This window comes from Gobius niger (assembly GCF_951799975.1).
Source record: "Gobius niger genome assembly, chromosome: 13".
NCBI classification, from domain to species: domain Eukaryota; kingdom Metazoa; phylum Chordata; class Actinopteri; order Gobiiformes; family Gobiidae; genus Gobius; species Gobius niger.
In genome coordinates, this window is record NC_136864.1 from 24,166,106 (window position 1) to 24,174,380 (window position 8,275).

The following is an 8,275-nucleotide window of genomic DNA, read 5'->3' on the forward strand; positions in this document are numbered from 1 at the left end:
GCTTCTGAAAGTGGACGTTATTAATGCACAAGGTATAAACGCACTGAGCCATTAACCAGACAAACAAAAAGGTGCATAAAAACACTTTTCAGACATCAGATCATATTATGTTCGAAAAAATTAATGATTGTGTTTCAAACGAAGAAAAGGAATCTCAGAAAATTACAGCCATAGACACAGACGGCATTTTTGGGAAAGCAAAGAACTAGCACTCTTTCACCTACTCCACCACAACTTAAAACAAATGCTAAATTATGGATGTATTTTCTTCCAAATAAAGATGCATAGACACAGAAAAGGACAAAGGGGTTCAACAGCATAAATCTGTCCATGTAACAGGGAATGCTAACCATAATGCAAACGTTACCTTCATGCTACATGCTAACCGGTAACCGTTTGTTTTGCTTCTAGTGGATAGTCTGTTGTCTCAAAACATTCATTAGGACCCAATTTTGATTTGATTCATTTGTTTGTGCCAAATATGCTCACAGTTCAACAGAAAAAGTCTAAAAAGAGTGAAAATTATACAGTTCCTTCCTGCTTGTTAGGCCACGCCCCCTAGTCTGATTTATAGCCGTCTGTATCTATTTCAGTTAACTTTTTAAGCAGAACTAAGTAACATTTTAATCATTATCGTATTCCCTCTGAGGGTGATACAAGTGTTAATGGTGGCTCTGTCCAGAAAACCCCCCTTGCAACTTTCCCTGCCTCTAACTCGGCAGCCCCAATACACACTAATGGAAATAGCTTTTGGCTCGCATTTCTGAGGTTTATTACATTTTACAAAATTATGTTTTTTCACTATCAGAAGAAGCTAACAGGCTAACGGGCAAAGCTAACTGTGGGCTAGCGCCACTTTAGCAGTATTTATAGCCAAGTTTGAGCAAAAAAAAAAATGTCCATTGTATAATTGGGTTGTGGCACAATGTACAATATCCCTCTCTCCCTTTGTCTTTTCTCAGCGTAGTATTTACTCTCACGACAATGAGTAAAAAAAAAAACACACAACACGCCACGACAGTGGCGCCTGTGGCTTCTTACTTAGTTCTGCTTTAAGCTCCATTATATATTGTTCACACACATTAGAGTTGTAAGTGCGTAAACGATGAAAAAGAGCTCTTTATCGCCTCTAAAGCGCTTACATCCGTTGTCTGACCTGCCTGTGTTTGATTTCGCTTCATGAGTTCTGTCCGGACACTAATTGGAGTGAAGCGTATGGCGAATCTCTCTGACATCCATCGGTCCAGTAATTTCCGCTGCCACGTCTGATCTGGCGATATGGATATGACTCACTCCTCACGCACGTCAGGTCATAAGGGGGAAGAATGTAACTTTATTTTCCTCTCCACTGCAGACCTTTTTTTCTTCTTCTTCTTCTTCTTTTCATTTCAAGGCCATTTTGCGGATTGGATAGTTGGCTCGGGACAGCGCTTTGGAACTGAGTGACAAATAGCCGTAAATAGGTGCACCACTTTTGCTTTACCAGAATCCCTAATCCGACAATAGCGCTCGAGACATGATTAGACCAGCGTCCCCCAGTCCATTACATTCCTCCCTAAAATTGTATTTGTAATAAACGCTGACATCGCAGTGAACTCACAATGATCAAATACGAGGATTACAGCCCGGATTATGGATTAAGATACTCGCTATTGTATTCGGAGTGCACATCCTCTTCATGCTAGCCATTTATCCCAATTGAGAAATGTATTTTTGGGGGGGGACGGGACTTGAGTTTGTAAATAGATGTCAAAATATGTAGCATCATAGGCTTCCATTGTGTGAAGATTTTGAGACGATTTCAATTCACGACAAATATAAAAATGGTCCAAACAGTAAGTAAGTGAATTCTAAAGGATATTGAATAAAATGGGGTCAGTCAAGAGAGCTGTGTGAAGTCGGTCTAAAGGGAGTCTATGCAAAGAAAGCCTGAGTGAAGCGTTTGTGCTTTAAAAAATCTGTCTTTGGTCGCACACCCTTATAAAGCGTGGATTAGAGTGACGTTTATTTAGTTTTTTGCAGATGTTTTATTAACAAATACGCCCTGTAATATATTAATAAATAAAGATCTTTTATAACATGACTCCTGTGTGGCTGGTTCATGTTGAGTTTACTATTGCAGAGAGACGAGACAGTGGGTGCAGCCAAAAGCGCTAATGTCTCACAGCAGGAAGGTCCCGGGTTGGATCTTCTGTGTGGAGTTTGCATGTTCTCCCTGCGTCTGCGTAGGTTTCCCCTATCATTAATAATAAAGGGGCTAGGACTCCCCTGGAAATGAGATTCTTAGTGGAACTTTGCTGGTTAATTAAAGGTTAAATGAATAAAATAAAAAGTGAGTGATGGAAGTTGAGTATGGTTACACTTATGTGTAGTGTTGCACCTATACTGTATGTTGATTCCAAGTATGATATGAGAGCTTATGCCATGAAGACTCTCCCTTATGCAAATTTATTTAGGAAAAATAACCAAGAATAAAGCTTTGAAATGACATTGGAAACTGTCATACATGCCTTCTATGTATAACACACTAAAACAATAACATTCCTATTTTTTATTTGCAAAATGTTATGCATTGCATTTATGTCTGAACCAGGTGAGTGTGCAGCTACAGGCTGTTTGCTTCTGCACAAATACCCTTCTCCTTTCAAAGCATGAGCAGCAGTACACTTCAAATGATCTGTACAAGTTGGACTAAATGTACTTTCAGAACCAGAGGAAGCTTGTTTTATTCAGAAAGACTGCTTTGAGGACAGACTGGAAACATGGACATTTCAGGAGGATTCCTGGCTGGAATCGTCTGAGCTCATGTGTGCAGCTGCAGGTGGCAGCCGATTGGCCACACCTGCCTCGAAAATTCAACTGATCATGGATGATTGTTGACAGGTTTTTCATCACACCTAAAAACCTTGTCATGTTGACTTGTGGTACTGTTTCCGGAATGCCAGAATGTGTGGGCAAATTCAAGAAAATGTATTTCATTACAGATATGTTTGCCATCCGTTCTCAAGAATGGTTAAAAGCTTTGTTTTGAACAGCCTGACTCTGGAGCTCCTGTTCTCCGGTCGGATGACAAGGCCTTGTCCACCACTTTCAACCCACGGAGCAGAGCAACACCGACCAACACAGTGTTTACTCTGGAGTCGCACGGCTTTGAGAACTAAAGGACTTTCAATTAGAGGAGACAGTGCTGGGACACAGACTGACTTCTTAGAGCACAGGGGAGCACAGAATGAATGAACTTCGCTGGAGTAAACACGATGACATGTCTCTGATGATGAAGACGTCAGCGGCTGAAATTGTCAAATATTACCAGTAAAATGTATGCAAAATACTGTCAGACTGTGGCCAATGATGTGACACTGTCAGCGTGTGGTGATAATTCTGAAATCAAAAAGGGCTAAATATTGTGGTGGCGTGTCCTGCCTCCAGTGCATCTCAGGGCGGAAGGGCAGGGAAAGGTCACCTTGGCATCTTTTACAGATCATAGTGTGAGTGTGCGATAACCTTGGACACTGAATGACACTTACACAATGATAACATAAACATGTGCGTACTGTCTAACTATAGTTTACATTAATACCCCACACTGTGTCCAGAGGACAGACAGCTTATTATCAAAACGTAGTGAAACTAGCCTATTATCCAAACTATTATCAAACTGATGCTGATGTCGTGAGGGCCCCACAAATCAAATTCCGCCTTGGGCCCCATGAAGGCTTGGACCGGCCCTGGAGATAACTGTAACTGAGTATGTTTTAAAAGCATGTTGCTCAAGGTCATCTACAGATTAATGTCTTATTCATTTTCATTATTTTCATTATTATTATACGTTTATTTGACACAAGTACAAAGAACACAATAAGATTATTTCACTCACGCTTCAGTAATGTATTAAAGCTAATTTTGATCAATTTTAGGCAATTTTCTTTTATTTATGCCTGGTCATACTTGGAAGGTCAAATGTTTTACGCGGTGGTTCCTGAAAGCACCACTGGCCGACTGTTATGAGGCTGTTCAAACTTACAACATTAGTGTCTCGGTCTGATAAGGCAGCTTAGAAAAGTTTCGTTTTTTACTTTATTCATTTACTTAAAAGACAAGCAAACAAAAGCGCTTATTATTTCTTATCACACCCTGTTTGTTATCTGTTCAACAAAGGAGAGAATTTGAGACAACATTTAGGACACACCTGCGGGGTCTGATCAGTGTCCATATTTGTCGCATTAGGAAAAGTGCCACACAGCAGACCATCCCATGTCAAGCAATGTCCCTTTAAACACTTTTGTAAGAAATAGATGCAAGGGTGAACCGGGGGGGAACTTCTTCAGTTGCTATGAGACAGGCATCTTTCTTTGGCGGTGTCGTGCAGAGACATAAGTGGAACGCTGCCATGATTTTACAGTATGAAACAAACTTCAAGAGAGGAGAGATAAGAGGGCTAATTTTTGTGGTACATTCAGGACATTCTGTAATGCTCTGATACTAGATTGTCCTTAGGGGCACGGCCAGTCGATTATTTTAACAATAAATTAGAGTACAACCCCTCCTGTTAAACTATAGAAGGTCGTTCCATCTTAATGTCAATCGAATTCCTTTAGCTTGCATTCCAGGAGACGGACAAGACGTAAAGGAACGACCAAAAAGAAAGGCGAATAAAGAACTCGGTAACAGCATGATCAGACTCGGGGAATGACAATGAAACAACCGGAGGCCAGAGCCAAGGACGTGGTTCAACTGTGGAAGAACGCTCTCTGTCTGATGTGTCACAGAAATGTGCTAACGCAATATGTCATTTTCGATAATTGCAAAGTAAAAAAATCGTTCTTATGAGATGGCAATCATTCGTGGCAGCTATTCATTTCAAAGACGAAAGTACAAAAGTGTTTGACAATCTCTTTGACGGGGTCCATTAAATAGGTCAGTTGTAAAAAGTGTCCACCTGGATTTAACAAATTGTTCTGGTCTGGGGTTGCTGCAGTCGGTCAGGTCTAGGTTCAGCAACACTATGCTCTCCAAAGAAAGATAACTTAACGACCTGAATGTTTATTCCAATGGATTTGTCTTCCCTGAAGGCACAGGCTAAGATGACAATGTCAGGATTCACCAGGCTCACATTTGGAGAGAGTGGTTCATGGAGCTTGAAGCATCATTTTCACACAGACTGATCCAGATCTTGACCTCTTCGAGAATCTTTGGAATATGCTGAAGAAGGCACAAGACGATCTACTTTAAAATGAAGCTTTAGGCACTTAGATACAGTGGAAAAAGTAACCTTTTTTTTTACTCAAGTAAGAGTACAGATACTTCATTATAATTTTAGTCAAGTAGAAGTTAAAAGGACCGGAAGAAAAAACTACTCTCAGAAATACAATTTCTTCAAAAAGTGACTTAAGTACATGTACTTGAGTAAATGTAACTGAGTACTACCCGTCTCTGAAGATCTTGGTGAAAACTGAATGCAACACTGGATCTTTTGACCATGCAGAAGCTGAAACAATGCTACAGTGAACTACTTACTTTGGAGTCAGTTTTGAGTCAGTTTTGAGTCACTTTGGAATCACTTTTGAGTCACTTTTGAGTCACTTTTAAGTCACTTTGGAATCACTTTTGAGTTACTTTTGAGTCACTTTTGAGTTACTTTTGAGTCACTTTGGAATCACTTTTGAGTTATTTTTGAGTCACTTTTGAGTCACTTTTGAGTCACTTTGGATTCACTTTTGAGTCACTTTTGAGTCACTTTTGAGTCACTTTTGAGTCACTTTGGATTCACTTTTGAGTTACTTTTGAGTCACTTTTGAGTCACTTTTGAGTCACTTTGGAATCACTTTTGAGTTACTTTTGAGTCACTTTTGAGTCACTTTGGATTCACTTTTGAGTTACTTTTGAGTCACTTTTGAGTCACTTTTGAGTCACTTTGGATTCACTTTTGAGTCACTTTGGATTCACTTTTGAGTTACTTTTGAGTTACTTTTGAGTCACTTTTGAGTCACTTTGGAGTCACTTTGGAGTTACTTTGAAGTGACGTTAGTTAGAGTTCATTTTGCCAAAATATAAACTGAAAATAGAATAAATGCCCTTGAACAAAAGTGCAGTGAAAGGTTTCCTTTTCCTTCGCTTTCCTCCATTCTCGTGTGTTTTGGATTGACAACGTTAGCTACACAAAACTACAGATCTTATACACCGGTGGGCAACCAATTTGGTGCTGCATTTTATTTGGAGGGAGTTTTGCATTTTTTTGTTCGTACATACCCCTCCTGGAACCGCCACCTTAATGTGGTGGAGGGGTTTGAGCGCCCGAATGATCCTGGGAGCTCTTTTGTCGGGGGCTTCGTGCCCCTGGTAGGGTCTCCCATGGCAAACTGGTCTTAGGTGACTGGTCAGACAAAGAGCGGTTCAGAAGCCCCTTATGAGAGACAACAGGCCCGGTTAGAACCATGAGGACATCCTTCTGTGGACCCACCACCTGCAGGAGGAGCCATAAGGGGCTGGTGCAATGTGATTCGGGCAACTCGATCGGTTGCCCCCATGACCCGGCAACGGACAAGTGGAAGAAAATGGATGGATGGATGGATTGTTCGTACATCAATAAACCATTTAAATGAAATTGTAACTCGAGTTACTTGAATTGTAATGACTAATATGTTCCTGTATTTTGCTTAAGTAATGTGTTTTGTTCCACAGTTAGTGAAAAAAAGTCATGTTTCTATAAGTCGTTACTTTTGTAATATGCTACCCCCAACACTGACGTTGTTTAACCAAAATATAAAAACAATGACTCATTTTGGGAAGGGAAGACTGGGCACCTCTGCTCAGACTGCTGCCTCCGCAAACCGACCCGGATACAGCGTAACAGAAAATGGATGGATGTATCATTTTCTCACTCACTCATTTACGCCCACCATAAGAAACAATGGTGTTTAAAAAGCTCTGTGCCTTTCACCAAAACAAACCACCACTCATATCAAAAGGTGAACTGTGATTGTGACCTTTATTTTTTTTTTGTAGATTTTTTTCTTGCCAAACATTTACAAATAAACAACACATTTTCCAGAAAACCAAACTGATACCAACTCGGGCCTTAGGACTCCGCGTGACGAAACTGCTCTTGACAAAAATATATGTATGTGTTTTCGGTCGGGGCTTAACTGGTGCCGTCAAATGCAATCACTCGCAATCGCAATTATACCTCTGGCGCCAAGGCGTGACCCCAACTTTCAGCGCCCGATGCCATCTCTAATTGGTAATTACGTTTTCTACAATGGTGTGTAGGAACTGTTGCATGTTTTTTCATTATAGCGTTTGTGTGCCGTCCTAATGGACGCCCAAGCAAATCAAACGGGTAATTATAGGACAAATTACCCCCTGGATATTGCTCACGGGCAAGGTTTTCCAAAGTAGAAAAACAAATCTTAACTATTAATTGTATACCAATTCAAAACAATGATTACGTAAAATGAATATCACTAATATATCATATTCTATATCGAACAAACAGCAGTGGATCTAGAAGAGTTTCCCAGTGTGAAGAGTACAGTACAGAGAAAACGGGGGGAGGGGGGAGGGGTGCTACCAGATGCGAAAAGAGGCAAATTCATAGAACATTACATAGATACAGTATATACCATTATATTCATACTATATCGAATAGAACTGATAAACAACATTCAAATTCAGCTTTCAGGAAACAAAGATGCATTCAGAAATCAAGCAAGAAGTGACATCTAAAAATCATGTGCTGAGTGGCGAGGAATGTTTGTCAGAAATGTACCACAGTTTTGGTAGAAAAAAAAAAAAGTAAAGTTCCCATTGTGACCGCAAGCTTTGTGCCAAAAACTGAAATAAAAAAAGGGCACAGACCGATCACAAGGATTGGTGAAATTAAGGTGCTTCGCCGGACGCGTCGATAGTCCGGGATTTCAAGAAGGCTTCTAGACGCTTGCATTGCTTTTGATACAATTCTAAGAAAGGGCTATCTGATTTGTAAATATCTGTAGGATAATAGCTATGTTTCAAAAATATGGTCACCTGGGACATCATCTCCGGTGACTAATCCACTACGATAAACTCATGCATGTCGTGTGTGCCAGTTTGATCGACAAAGCCGGCCGTATAACCACATCCTAAAAGAGTTGGAACACTGTGGGAAATGTGAATTATAAAAGCATTCTTTACTTTGATTTTCAACGTTATTCTGAAATTATGAGGCATGTATGATGATAAATTATAGCGTTTCAATCTATAAAGCAACACTTGTCAAACAAGTCAAGATGAGCAA